Genomic DNA, 15279 nt, shown 5'->3' on the forward strand with positions numbered 1-15279 from the left:
GCTCCGTTGCCCTGTGGATGATAAGGCGTAGTCCTTGACTTCTGCATTCCGTAAATCCTTTGCAGCTCTCTCATGACACTGCCCTGAAAGCAAGCTCCTTGGTCAGAATGTATTCTTTTGGGGCAGCCGTACACCCGGATAAAGTCATCACTGATGGCTCGAGCAGCTGATTCAGCCGTCTGATCTCTGGTGGGCGTCACCACCGCAAATTTGGAGAAGTGATCTGTCATCACAAGGCAGAACTGATAGCCCCGGTGGGAGTGGCCAATCTTGAGATAATCGATCATGAGTACTTCCAACGGCTCTTTGGTTACAATAGTCTGTACTGGTGCTTGCTGTGGAGGAGCCTTACTTAACTCGCAGGAACGGCACAGTTTACAGGCCTTCTCTACTGCCCGAAGCATCTGAGGACAGTATACTATTCTTTGCAACCACTGGTAAGTCTTGTCCGGTCCGAAATGGGCTCCCTTCTCATGCGCCTCTTGGGCCAATGGTACTGCCATCTTCTGGGGTATCACTACTTGCCACCGTACTTCCAACTCTGTAGCTAGGTGCACCTTCCGATACAGCATCCCTTCTTGCACCGACAGCTTATCCCACTGGCTGAGAATCTGGAGGGCCACGTGCGACAGCGTGGCCCGTATTTCCTTTCTAGGCTTGCGCTGCTGGATCACCCACTCTTTCACTTGAAGCAGTTCTGGGTCAGATGACTGGATTTTCACCCATTCCTCTCTGGTTTGGCCAAGCAGGCGTGATGTCGTGCCCGACGTAATTTCCAGCATACGAGCCTCTACCACTTGAGCAGTGAATTTACTAAAGTCCGGAATTTCGTCTTCCTCCAACTGTTCATCTCTCTCCCCCACTGGGGCTTCGGTGGTAACACGAGAAAGGGCATCCGCATTCTGATTTTCATGCTTAGAGCGGTACTGCACATGATAATTGTATCTGGAGAGTCGTGCCAGCCACCTCTGTTCCATTGCTCCCAGTTTGGCGGTGGAGATGTGAGCCAGGGGGTTATTATCCGTATAGACTTCAATTTGAGCTCCCGTGAGATATTCCGAGAACCTTTCGGTTATTGCCCATACTAGTGCCAGTAACTCCAACTGAAAGGAACTGTAATTCTCGGGGTTGCGCTCGGCTTCTCTCAACGTCCGACTTCCATATGCAATCACCCGTTCAGTACCATTCTGTACCTGGGCCAGTACTGCACCCAGGCCGTAGAGGCTCGCGTCTGTATACAACCGAAAGGGGAGGTTATAGTCTGCATAGGCAAGCACAGGGGCGCTAACCAAGGCCTCTTTCAATCGGTGTAAGGCTTCTGCTTGTCTTGGTCCCCAGCAAATTTTCTGTGCTTTTGGTCCTTTTGCAGTGCCTCGGAGCAATTCGTGCAAAGGTTCTGCCTCCTTCGCGAAATCTTTGATAAAGCGACGGTAATAACCGGCTAGCCCCAGGAAAGCTCGAACCTCCCGCACTGTGCTGGGTGTGGGCCATTGTAGCACTGCTCTCACTTTCCCATCGGAGGGCTGTACGCCGGCTTCCGACACCTTGTGTCCGAGATATTCAATCTCTTCCTGAAAGATCCGACATTTTTTTGGTTTTAGTTTAAGCCCATGGGCCCGTAACTGCTGAAACACTTGGCCCAGGTTTTCTAGATGTTTCTCAAAGGTTGCAGAATACACTACTATGTCGTCCAGGTAAATCAATGTGGCCTCGAAGTTCATGTCTCAAAGGCAACTTTCCATGAGGCGCTGAAAAGTTCCTGGGGCATTATTTAGTCCAAACGGCATGCGATTGAACTCGAAGAGTCCCATGGGTACAATAAATGCGGTCTTGGCCTTGTCTTTCTCTGCCACAGGGACCTGCCAATATCCGCTGGCCAGATCGAGGGAGGAGAAGTAACGTGCCTTTCCCAACGCCGACAGGGACTCCTCTATCCGGGGCAGAGGGTAGGAATCACGAACCGTGCATCCATTAAGCTTGCGGTAGTCAACACAGAAGCGGGTAGACCCATCCTTTTTCTTGACCAGCACGATTGGGGCAGCCCATGGACTCTGACTTTCTCTTACCACCCCGCTCTTCAGCATCTGCACCAAAAGCTCTTTTACCTCTTGGTAGTACTTTGGGGGTATCTGCCTGTACCTTTCCCTGATCGGTGGGGCATCTCCTGTGGGTATTTCGTGCTGAATCTTGTCAGTACAGCCGAAATCTTCTGCGTGACGGGAGAACGTGGCTTGATTCTCCCAAATAAAGTCCTCTATGGCTTGGGCTTTCTCCGAATCGAAGAGGCTCAGGTCCACTCCCATCTGCCCTAAGATGACGCGACTGTTCCATTGATCAGTGGGTTTCTCTTTTCTTTCCATAGAAAGAGCCCAAGTCCAGGCTTCCCCTGCAATGGGCTGCAATTCAATCGATTCTGCAGCCGCCACCTCTTCAGGCGCCAGGTAGACATGGGCCAGAACAACTCCCGAGGTCAAGGTGTAGGCCTGTTCACCGGTGTTCACGCAACGGAAAGGGACCCTTCCATTTCTTACTGTTGCTAAAGTGCGAGCCACCAACGGTTCGTCTCCGTTCTCTTCACCACGGTAAGGCTCCACCAACACCTCTATCCCCTCGAGTGTACAGTGGGCCCCGACTGGCAAGGTGAGGACTGTCTCACGATTTGGAGGTAGAGTAATTGTTGTCTGTCTTGGGACTCGAACCCTCCCCACCGGGTAGCGGCTCCCACCATTCTTCCATAGTCCTCGGGCACGGATAAGGTGTTGGAAGACCTTTTGGGCAGGCCTGTTAGCAACTGTCGTCTTCCAGTAATCACAGCCCCCCTTGTTGAAGAGCAACTGGTCTAATTCTTTCAGGACGTTCATGCCCACGATAGCTGGCACCTCTCTGTCGTACCAGCCCTCCGTTAACACAATCCCTTTTTTGCCTAAGTTCTGGCCACAGGCACGTATGTTCATCCACACGACCCCTACAACCGGAATGGGAAGATTGTTTGCAGCCCTCAGTTTGATATGTGCCCCTTTGTCAATGGATACCGTTTGTCCAAAATGTTGGTAGAAGAACTGTTCTGGCATGGTGGTCACTTGGGACCCAGTATCCATCAGGCATTTTACTTCTTTCCCTTCAAATTCGGCCGTGATCGTCGGCGTGCAGGCTGCTATATCTTCAGGGCGTTGGTTTTCTCTAAGCTCAGTTGGTCTCCCCACCATGTGCCCATCCATGGAGGGAGGCACTAGTTTAACGGCGGTCTTTCTTGCGACGTCTTCCTCTCCGGACAGTGTCGGAATAAATGGTTCCGATTTCCACAGTTCCAACACTGGTAGTCTCCAGCGGGTCTCGGTCGTCTCTGCTCGATCTGTCCCCTCTCTTCTTGATAGGTATGCGTGCGGGTATTTGGTCGCGGTGCTGTCGTTCTTACTTCTGACGCCGGGGCTTGCATATTCTTCAGCAACTTTTGTAGAGCAGTAACAGTCTCTTGTAACTGATCCACTTTAGCCTCAAGTTGGCTCGGTTCTCGGTTTTTCTCACCCGGGACTATCTTATGCATACAAACTTCTCCCCAGGCGTTCTGGGGATCGCAATTTTCAGTTTGTGTGCGGGAGACTGCTTCTTCCAATATTTCCTGGAAAGTTAGTTTTTTTTCTACCCTGAGCCGTTCACGGAGGGCACCTTTGATCTTGGGGTTATGTAATCCGCGGAGGAATTGATCTCGCAGGGTACGGTCAGCATAACCGGGGGTTTGTGCTAGCTCTGGCTCTGCTGTAAGCATTTGTCTCATTATTCTCTGGAGTGCATTTGCATACTGTGGCAGACCTTCTTCTTCACCCTGCAGCCTGTAGAACAGTTGCGCCTGTAAATCTCCTGCTTCTGGTTTCCCGCCATACACTCTCTCAAGAATCTTCACCACCTGCTCTAACGTCTTTCGTTCACTCTCAGGGCGCAATAAAATAGTCTCTTGAGCATGGCCTTCAAGGGCAATCAACAGTATCTCCCCTTGATTTTCTGCAGTCACTCCTGCTACTCTCAACATGCCCCTCACTCTCTGCGCCCAGTCATGGAGAGGTACATTGTTGCCAGTAAATTTTGGTATATGGGTCAGCATAGCCCCCAGGGACAGCTGCCTTGCTGGTATTCCCCCATCAGGTTGTATTAGTACACCTCCATCAGCGACACCCCCCTGTCCGTCCATTGTTCCATACCAGCCTGCGTATCCTGCCGACTACGCCAAATGTAATAACCTGCAGGTAACGGGATACGCAAGGACTGCACGGAACCACGGGGGTTAATCAATGCAAATTTAATAATGTATTGCACAACATAGGTAGAGGAAAAGTGTGGGAAGGGGAGAAAAGCGGGAATGTGCACAGCAGTAGAGATAATGCAATATATATACAACTACTTTGAATAACTTGTCAAGGATAGGAAGCCTCAGATTGTACTCCCAAAAGCAAAACACAGAAATCCTTATTAAACAAAAAACCGCAGAGTCCTTGTTATCTTACTCGTATAACACAGTGCAGTCTTTTCCTATCTGTCCCTAACTAAAGTAGTGTGCACACTTAACTGCAGGTTTCAGCGTGGGGTACCTCGTCACCGTTGGGGCCCGTATTCCGCTGGCAGACACCTCTAAAGTTCAGTCTTTGTCCCGGGTCTGTAACTTGCACGTGCTGCCTGGCTCCTCGCTCCACATCCAGCCTCTTTGGATCTGTAATTTTGTAATTTGCACGTGCTGTCTGGCTCCTCGCTCCACATCCAGCCTCTTTGGATCTGTGTCTTGGGGGAGACACCACGCAACACTCTGAGGTACTTGGACCTCGGAAAAACAGGGCAGACTGAGGCCTTCTATCTTACAGCCCAGTCCAGCACACTCCTCTCAGACAAACAGCCACATGTAGACTCCTCCTCCTCCTGTTCCAGACTCCATCAAGTCACTTGAGCAGGACTTTTTCCCGCTGTTCTCTGTTTTGACAGCAGGTGGCAGCATAACACAAGGAAGTCCACCAAACAGTCTTTTAACCTACATATATATATATATATATATATATATATATATATATATACATATATATATATATATATATATATATATATATATACACAAATGTCAACAGGTCTTACATTTCCCCCCCTCTTTAACCTCGGCCGTCCCGGCCGATACACTCCTGAGGCACTCTGCAAAGGGGCACACGGTGGCAACTCCTGCCCTGCTTCACAACCTGTTGCTTGGGAGCCAATGTCGTAAAACAGGATTCAGTGACAGAACACACAAATTCATCTGCCAAGTACCGATCAGGGGGAATACCAGCATTAGCCCGCTCAGTCCGGCGTGGCACCACAGCTAACTCGCCAGACGTCGGCGCCGTATCAGGGAGTACAGTATTCCCGTCCCCATCTCTGGAGATTAGTGACTCCTGCTCTGCAGGGGTGGCACCTGTGTCTTGAACGGATGGGGGTGTGGATCTCTCCCAGTCTGCTGGGTTGGTCGGGGCCCGCCACCATTCTTCATCGTCAGAGCCCTCTTCGAAGGTAACAGGAACAGGCACCGTCTCCGAGGTACTTTGTCTGGTCCTGTCTTCTGAATAGCAGGGCCTCAGCATATTACGATGCAGGATGAGGGTGCCGCCTCTTTGCTCGCCTCTCACTTCGTATACTGATCCATGGGGCGAGATTTTTCTGATCACAATGTACGGCTCTGTTTTCCAGCGCTCGCTCAACTTGTGTCTCGGGTGTTTCTCTGCAACTAGTACTCTGTCTCCTGGTAAGAACGGGGTTTCACACACAGGTTTCCGCTGCGGGTGTGTCTTTTCTTGCAACCGCTTGGTGACAATTCGATGGATAGTCTCCAGCCGTCGACGGTGACAATCAACCCAGGAACCTACGCTCTGACCTTCACTGATCTCGGGGGGAGCTAGGTTCAGCTCTTCAATGCCTCTTCCGGCTCTTCCAAACAGTAGCACGTATGGGGTGTACCCAGTGGTGGAGTGGACACGATTATTGTACGCCCACACGAGTTCTGCGAGATAGCCGGGCCAGTGATTCTTACGATCATCCTCCAACGTGCGTAGCATTTGTAGGAGGGTCCGGTTAAATCTCTCGCAGGCTCCGTTGCCCTGTGGATGATAAGGCGTAGTCCTTGACTTCTGCATTCCGTAAATCCTTTGCAGCTCTCTCATGACACTGCCCTGAAAGCAAGCTCCTTGGTCAGAATGTATTCTTTTGGGGCAGCCGTACACCCGGATAAAGTCATCACTGATGGCTCGAGCAGCTGATTCAGCCGTCTGATCTCTGGTGGGCGTCACCACCGCAAATTTGGAGAAGTGATCTGTCATCACAAGGCAGAACTGATAGCCCCGGTGGGAGTGGCCAATCTTGAGATAATCGATCATGAGTACTTCCAACGGCTCTTTAGTTACAATAGTCTGTACTGGTGCTTGCTGTGGAGGAGCCTTACTTAACTCGCAGGAACGGCACAGTTTACAGGCCTTCTCTACTGCCCGAAGCATCTGAGGACAGTATGCTATTCTTTGCAACCACTGGTAAGTCTTGTCCGGTCCGAAATGGGCTCCCTTCTCATGCGCCTCTCGGGCCAATGGTACTGCCATCTTCTGGGGTATCACTACTTGCCACCGTACTTCCAACTCTGTAGCTAGGTGCACCTTCCGATACAGCATCCCTTCTTGCACCGACAGCTTATCCCACTGGCTGAGAATCTGGAGGGCCACGTGCGACAGCGTGGCCCGTATTTCCTTTCTAGGCTTGCGCTGCTGGATCACCCACTCTTTCACTTGAAGCAGTTCTGGGTCAGATGACTGGATTTTCACCCATTCCTCTCTGGTTTGGCCAAGCAGGCGTGATGTCGCGCCCGACGTAATTTCCAGCATACGAGCCTCTACCACTTGAGCGGTGAATTTACTAAAGTCCGGAATTTCGTCTTCCTCCAACTGTTCATCTCTCTCCCCCACTGGGGCTTCGGTGGTAACACGAGAAAGGGCATCCGCATTCTGATTTTCATGCTTAGAGCGGTACTGCACATGATAATTGTATCTGGAGAGTCGTGCCAGCCACCTCTGTTCCATTGCTCCCAGTTTGGCGGTGGAGATGTGAGCCAGGGGGTTATTATCCGTATAGACTTCAATTTGAGCTCCCGTGAGATATTCCGAGAACCTTTCGGTTATTGCCCATACTAGTGCCAGTAACTCCAACCGAAAGGAACTGTAATTCTCGGGGTTGCGCTCGGCTTCTCGCAACGTCCGACTTCCATATGCAATCACCCGTTCAGTACCATTCTGTACCTGGGCCAGTACTGCACCCAGGCCGTAGAGGCTCGCGTCTGTATACAACCGAAAGGGGAGGTTATAGTCTGCATAGGCAAGCACAGGGGCGCTAACCAAGGCCTCTTTCAATCGGTGTAAGGCTTCTGCTTGTCTTGGTCCCCAGCAAATTTTCTGTGCTTTTGGTCCTTTCGCAGTGCCTCGGAGCAATTCGTGCAAAGGTTCTGCCTCCTTCGCGAAATCTTTGATAAAGCGACGGTAATAACCGGCTAGCCCCAGGAAAGCTCGAACCTCCCGCACTGTGCTGGGTGTGGGCCATTGTAGCACTGCTCTCACTTTCCCATCGGAGGGCTGTACGCCGGCTTCCGACACCTTGTGTCCGAGATATTCAATCTCTTCCTGAAAGATCCGACATTTTTTTAGTTTTAGTTTAAGCCCATGGGCCCGTAACCGCTGAAACACTTGGCCCAGGTTTTCTAGATGTTTCTCAAAGGTTGCAGAATACACTACTATGTCGTCCAGGTAAATCAATGTGGCCTCGAAGTTCATGTCTCCAAGGCAACTTTCCATGAGGCGCTGAAAAGTTCCTGGGGCATTATTTAGTCCAAACGGCATGCGATTGAACTCGAAGAGTCCCATGGGTACAATAAATGCGGTCTTGGCCTTGTCTTTCTCTGCCACAGGGACCTGCCAATATCCGCTGGCCAGATCGAGGGAGGAGAAGTAACGTGCCTTTCCCAACGCCGACAGGGACTCCTCTATCCGGGGCAGAGGGTAGGAATCACAAACCGTGCATCCATTAAGCTTGCGGTAGTCAACACAGAAGCGGGTAGACCCATCCTTTTTCTTGACCAGCACGATTGGGGCAGCCCATGGACTCTGACTTTCTCTTACCACCCCGCTCTTCAGCATCTGCGTAAAAAGCTCTTTTACCTCTTGGTAGTACTTTGGGGGTATCTGCCTGTACCTTTCCCTGATCGGTGGGGCATCTCCTGTGGGTATTTCGTGCTGAATCTTGTCAGTACAGCCGAAATCTTCTGCGTGACGGGAGAACGTGGCTTGATTCTCCCAAATAAAGTCCTCTATGGCTTGGGCTTGCTCCGAATCGAAGGGGCTCAGGTCCACTCCCATCTGCCCTAAGATGACGCGACTGTTCCATTGATCAGTGGGTTTCTCTTTTCTTTCCATAGAAAGAGCCCAAGTCCAGGCTTCCCCTGCAATGGGCTGCAATTCAATCGATTCTGCAGCCGCCACCTCTTCAGGCGCCAGGTAGACATGGGCCAGAACAACTCCCGAGGTCAAGGTGTAGGCCTGTTCACCGGTGTTCACGCAACGGAAAGGGACCCTTCCATTTCTTACTGTTGCTAAAGTGCGAGCCACCAACGGTTCGTCTCCGTTCTCTTCACCACGGTAAGGCTCCACCAACACCTCTATCCCCTCGAGTGTACGGTGGGCCCCGACTGGCAAGGTGAGGACTGTCTCACGATTTGGAGGTAGAGTAATTGTTGTCTGTCTTGGGACTCGAACCCTCCCCACCGGGTAGCGGCTCCCACCATTCTTCCATAGTCCTCGGGCACGGATAAGGTGTTGGAAGACCTTTTGGGCAGGCCTGTTAGCAACTGTCGTCTTCCAGTAATCACAGCCCCCCTTGTTGAAGAGCAACTGGTCTAATTCTTTCAGGACGTTCATGCCCACGATAGCTGGCACCTCTCTGTCGTACCGGCCCTCCGTTAACACAATCCCTTTTTTGCCTAAGTTCTGGCCACAGGCACGTATGTTCATCCACACGACCCCTACAACCGGAATGGGAAGATTGTTTGCAGCCCTCAGTTTGATATGTGCCCCTTTGTCAATGGATACCGTTTGTCCAAAATGTTGGTAGAAGAACTGTTCTGGCATGGTGGTCACTTGGGACCCAGTATCCATCAGGCATTTTACTTCTTTCCCTTCAAATTCGGCCGTGATCGTCGGCGTGCAGGCTGCTATATCTTCAGGGCGTTGGTTTTCTCTAAGCTCAGTTGGTCTCCCCACCATGTGCCCATCCATGGAGGGAGGCACTAGTTTAACGGCGGTCTTTCTTGCGACGTCTTCCTCTCCGGACAGTGTCGGAATAAATGGTTCCGATTTCCACAGTTCCAACACTGGTAGTCTCCAGCGGGTCTCGGTCGTCTCTGCTCGATCTGTCCCCTCTCTTCTTGATAGGTATGCGTGTGGGTATTTGGTCGCGGTGCTGTCGTTCTTACTTCTGACGCCGGGGCTTGCATATTCTTCAGCAACTTTTGTAGAGCAGTAACAGTCTCTTGTAACTGATCCACTTTAGCCTCAAGTTGGCTCGGTTCTCGGTTTTTCTCACCCGGGACTATCTTACGCATACAAACTTCTCCCCAGGCGTTCTGCGGATCGCAATTTTCAGTTTGTGTGCGGGAGACTGCTTCTTCCAATATTTCCTGGAAAGTTAGTTTTTTTTCTACCCTGAGCCGTTCACGGAGGCCACCTTTGATCTTGGGGTTATGTAATCCGCGGAGGAATTGATCTCGCAGGGTACGGTCAGCATAACCGGTAGTTTGTGCTAGCTCTGGCTCTGCTGTAAGCATTTGTCTCATTATTCTCTGGAGTGCATTTGCATACTGTGGCAGACCTTCTTCTTCACCCTGCAGCCTGTAGAACAGTTGCGCCTGTAAATCTCCTGCTTCTGGTTTCCCGCCATACACTCTCTCAAGAATCTTCACCACCTGCTCTAACGTCTTTCGTTCACTCTCAGGGCGCAATAAAATAGTCTCTTGAGCATGGCCTTCAAGGGCAATCAACAGTATCTCCCCTTGATTTTCTGCAGTCACTCCTGCTACTCTCAACATGCCCCTCACTCTCTACACCCAGTCATGGAGAGGTACATTGTTGCCAGTAAATTTTGGTATATGGGTCAGCATAGCCCCCAGGGACAGCTGCCTTGCTGGTATTCCCCCATCAGGTTGTATTAGTACACCTCCATCAGCGACACCCCCCTGTCCGTCCATTGTTCCATACCAGCCTGCGTATCCTGCCGACTACACCAAATGTAATAACCTGCAGGTAACGGGATACGCAAGGACTGCACGGAACCACGGGGGTTAATCAATGCAAATTTAATAATGTATTGCACAACATAGGTAGAGGAAAAGTGTGGGAAGGGGAGAAAAGCGGGAATGTGCACAGCAGTAGAGATAATGCAATATATATACAACTACTTTGAATAACTTGTCAAGGATAGGAAGCCTCAGATTGTACTCCCAAAAGCAAAACACAGAAATCCTTATTAAACAAAAAACCGCAGAGTCCTTGTTATCTTACTCGTATAACACAGTGCAGTCTTTTCCTATCTGTCCCTAACTAAAGTAGTGTGCACACTTAACTGCAGGTTTCAGCGTGGGGTACCTCGTCACCGTTGGGGCCCGTATTCCGCTGGCAGACACCTCTAAAGTTCAGTCTTTGTCCCGAGTCTGTAACTTGCACGTGCTGCCTGGCTCCTCGCTCCACATCCAGCCTCTTTGGATCTGTAATTTTGTAATTTGCACGTGCTGTCTGGCTCCTCACTCCACATCCAGCCTCTTTGGATCTGTGTCTTGGGGGAGACACCACGCAACACTCTGAGGTACTTGGACCTCGGAAAAACAGGGCAGACTGAGGCCTTCTATCTTACAGCCCAGTCCAGCACACTCCTCTCAGACAAACAGCCACATGTAGACTCCTCCTCCTCCTGTTCCAGACTCCATCAAGTCACTTGAGCAGGACTTTTTCCCGCTGTTCTCTGTTTTGACAGCAGGTGGCAGCATAACACAAGGAAGTCCACCAAACAGTCTTTTAACCTACATATATATATATATATATATATATATATATATATATATATATATATATATATATATATACATATATATATATATATATATATATATATACACAAATGTCAACAGGTCTTACATGGGCAACTTATTATAGGTAGATCCAATTGCGGGATGTTTCTATGTCAGCCTTTTTTTTAGCTTTTAATTGGTCACGTTTTGCTTGCTATTTCTCACATGTATTGTATTTCTAATAAAATATTATATTTTTTGGGTTGATCCCTTTTGTCCAGTACATCTTTCTACCTATTTGTTCTTATGTTCAGGTTCAGTGCTGGTGGTGATCCCTATTGGGGAATGGTGCCCTCCTAAACATTTTTCCATATCTAAATATCTTGAGCAGTTTAGTAAGTCTTTACCCCACCTACCTACTGGAGTTAGATTTCACAATAGTTTAGGCCTCTTTCACACATCCAGTTTTTGCCATGAGGGACAATCCAGCAATTTGCGGAAAAAAACGGATCTGGTGTCTGTTGCTGCCGGACCCGTTTTTTTTAGTCATAGACTTGTATTAGCGCCGGATTGTGCTGCATGGCATCGCGTTTTATCCAGCGAAATTTCTGTGTCCGGCTACCAGAAAGGACACACAATAGAATTTTTTTTTCACCGGCAAAAAAATGCACTGCGCCAGATCTGGCGCCGTGCGGCATGTTGTAAAATAAAAGTCTATGGGTGCCGGATCCGTCATAATGCGGCAAAATGCATTCCACCAATGGATCTGTTTTTTTTAGCTGAGCATACTCAGATGTATAAATTCCTTTTTGGTTAGAAAATATCTCTCTGTATGTCGGTCTCTGTTGGTCTCTCTCTCTGTCGGTCTCTCCCTCTCACCCCCTCTCTCATACTCACCGATCACCGGCACTGCTCCCACGGCTTCTCCTGCTTTGACAATGATGACCGCTCATTATTCACTCTCGTATTCACTGCTTCCCCCGCCCACCGGCGCCTATGATTGGTTGCAGTCAGATGAGCCCCCACGCTTGGTGACAGCTGTCTCACTGCAACCAATCACAGCTGCCGGTAGGTGGGTCTAAATCTTGCAGTAAAATAAATAAATTAAAAAAAATGGGTGCGGTTCCCCCCAATCTTGATACTAGCCAAGGTAAAGCCACTTGGCTGAGGGCTGTTATTTATAGGATGGGGAGCCCCATATTATGGGGAGCCCCCCAGCGTAAAAATATCAGCCAGCAGTCGCCCAGAAATGCCGCATCCATTAGATAAGACAGTCCTGGGACTCTACCCGGCTCATCCAGATTGCCGTGATGCGGTGGCAATCGGGGTAATAAGGAGTTAATAGCAGCCCATAGCTGCCACTAAGTCCTAGCTTAGTGATGGCAGGCGTCTCTGAGACACCCCCATCACTAAGCTGTAGTGAAAGTAAATAAATACAAACACCGAAAAATCCTTTATTTGAAATAAAGACAAAAAAACCACCCTCTTTCACCACTTTATTAATCCCCAAATGCCCCTCCAGGTCCGACGTAATTCACACGAGGTCCCACGACGCTTTCAGCTCTGCTACATCGGAAGCTGACAGGAGCGGCCGTAGAACACCGCCGCTTTCTGTGAGCTCCACGGAGCAACTGAAGTGAGTCGTGCTGTCACCGGTGAAGTCACTCAGGTTACCCGCATCTACAGCTGGATTCACGGTACAAACTGCTACAATGGATCAGGTTTTTTTTTTACCGGATCCGTCGCATCAGTTTTACCACAAACTGTGACAGATCCGTTGCATCAGGCACAAACTGATTGTGCCTGACGGCAAAAACTGGATGTGTGAAAGAGGCCTAAGGCTACTTTCACACCTCCGGTTTCTGCAATGCGGCACAATACGGCACTCTGCAGAAAAACCGCAACCGTTTTTTTTGCCGCCGGTTGCGGGTTTTTTTGCATAGACTTACATTAGTGCCGTATTGTGCCGCATGGGCTTGCGTTCAGTCCGGTTTTTGCCGCATGCGGCAGATTTAGCCGATGCCGCGGCCGGATGGAACGTTGCCTGCAACGTTTTTTGCTCCGGCAAAAAAAAAAACGCATCGCGCCGCATCCGGCCACTGCGGCGCATTTTCAATGCATGCCTATGGATGCCGGATGTGGCGTGATGCGGAAAAAACCGCATCCGGCCGCCGCATGCGGTTTCTTCCACTGCGCATGCTCAGTAGCGTGCCGCAACCGGAAAAAACCGGACCGGCCGCATGTAAAAACTTATGCAAAGGATGCGGTATTTTCGCCACATCCGTTGCATATGTTTCACAGCCGGATTGAGCCGCACGGCTCAAACCGGATGTGTGAAAGTAGCTTTAGGGCGGCTTTGCACACTACGACATCGCAGGTGCGATGTCGGTGGAGTCAAATCGAAAGTGACGCACATCCGGCGTCACTTGCGATGTCGTAGTGTGTAAATCCTAGATGATACGATGAACGAGCGCAAAAGCGTCGTTATCGTATCATCGCTGCAGCCTCCGACATTTCCATAATGCCGGTGCAGCGACAGGTGCGATGTTGTTCCTCGCTCCTGCGGCAGCACACATCGCTGTGTGTGAAGCCGCAGGAGCGAGGAACTTCACCTTACCTGCCGCCGGCTGCAATGAGAAGGACGGAGGTGGGCGGGATGTTTACATCCTGCTCATCTCCGCCCCTCCGCTTCAATTGGCCGCCTGCCGTGTGACGTCGCTGTGACGCCGCACGACCCGCCCCCTTAGGAAGGAGGGGGGTCGCCGGCCAGAGGGACGTCGCACGGCAGGTATGTGCATGTGAAACTGCCGTAGCGATAATAATCGCTACGGCAGCTTTCACTAGATATTGCACGTGCGACGGGGGCGGGACTATCGCTGCAGCATCGGTAACACATTGTTACCGATGTCGCAGCGTGCAAAGCCCGCCTTAGTGACATATTAAAAAGTTACAAAGTAGCAAACCACAAACGTTTCACTCCAGTTTTACAAATGCTTTAAAATCTGGTGTACGTGGTTAAGAAGTGTGTCAAAGCAAATTACACTTGAAGTTAATTACTGTATAGCAAAAAATAAACACAAATCTGATTCATTGATTTGAATAGGAGGTGGATATGCATTACCCAGTCACAGCCACTATTAGAACATGTGGAAGCTCCAGAACTGAGCATTTTCAGCTGTCTACTGCCACCACCAAGAACAGCTGGTTGGCAGGAATGCCATGTGTTGTACCCCAGCAGATCAGACATTGATGACCTATCCTAAAGGAGATATCCATTTGCAAAAATGTTGAGCAAACAACAACTTTTTTGGCTATGATTAAATAACGGATGTTGGCCGGATCCGTTTTTACCACTATATACCTAATCTTGACTTGGGGGTGAGGATGAGTGAGATATGTAGTCCTAATTTTCAACTAATATTGGTTAGTCATTGGTCACAGCAATTTTATTTGTAAGAATAGACTGTCACAACAATAGGGATACTATTAAAACATTCATTAACCCCTTAACGACCGCGGGCAGTAAAATTACGTCCTAAATGTCATAATGTTACTGCCCGCGGTCCTCCGGCGGCAGCATGCCACGATCGGCGCACATCTCAGCTGATTTTCACAGCTGAGATGTGTGCCTGCTAGGCACGAGCAGAATCATTATCTGCTCGTGCCGATTAACCCCTTAAATGGCGCTGTCAATATGTGACAGCGCCATTATAAGTGCGATCGCGGTAAACCTTTACTTACCGCCCGATACCGGAAGTCACGTGACGCGATCACGTGACTTCTGATAGTTGTCATGGTAGCACAGGGTCATGTGATGACTCCTGTACTACACATGACTTGCTTTCACTTTCGCTGTGCCAGCGGCACAGCAAAAGAGAAAGAGAGCATATCTGCTGTTTACAGCTGTGTAGCTGTGATCAGCAAATACTGCAGAGAGATCGGATTGCTGATCGCAATAGCCCCCTAGGGGGACTAGTAAAATAAAAAAAAAAGTTTTAAAAAATTAAAAAAAAAACCTAAAAGTTCAAATCACTCCCCATTCGCCCCATTGAAAATTAAAGGGTTAAAAAAATAAAAAATATACACACTTTTGGTATCGCCGCGTTCAGAAACGCCCGATCTATCAAAATATAAAATCAATTAATCTGGTCAGTATACGGCATAGCGGCAAAAAAATTCCA

This window comes from Anomaloglossus baeobatrachus, chromosome 2 (assembly GCF_048569485.1).
Source record: "Anomaloglossus baeobatrachus isolate aAnoBae1 chromosome 2, aAnoBae1.hap1, whole genome shotgun sequence".
Classification (NCBI taxonomy): Eukaryota; Metazoa; Chordata; class Amphibia; order Anura; family Aromobatidae; genus Anomaloglossus; species Anomaloglossus baeobatrachus.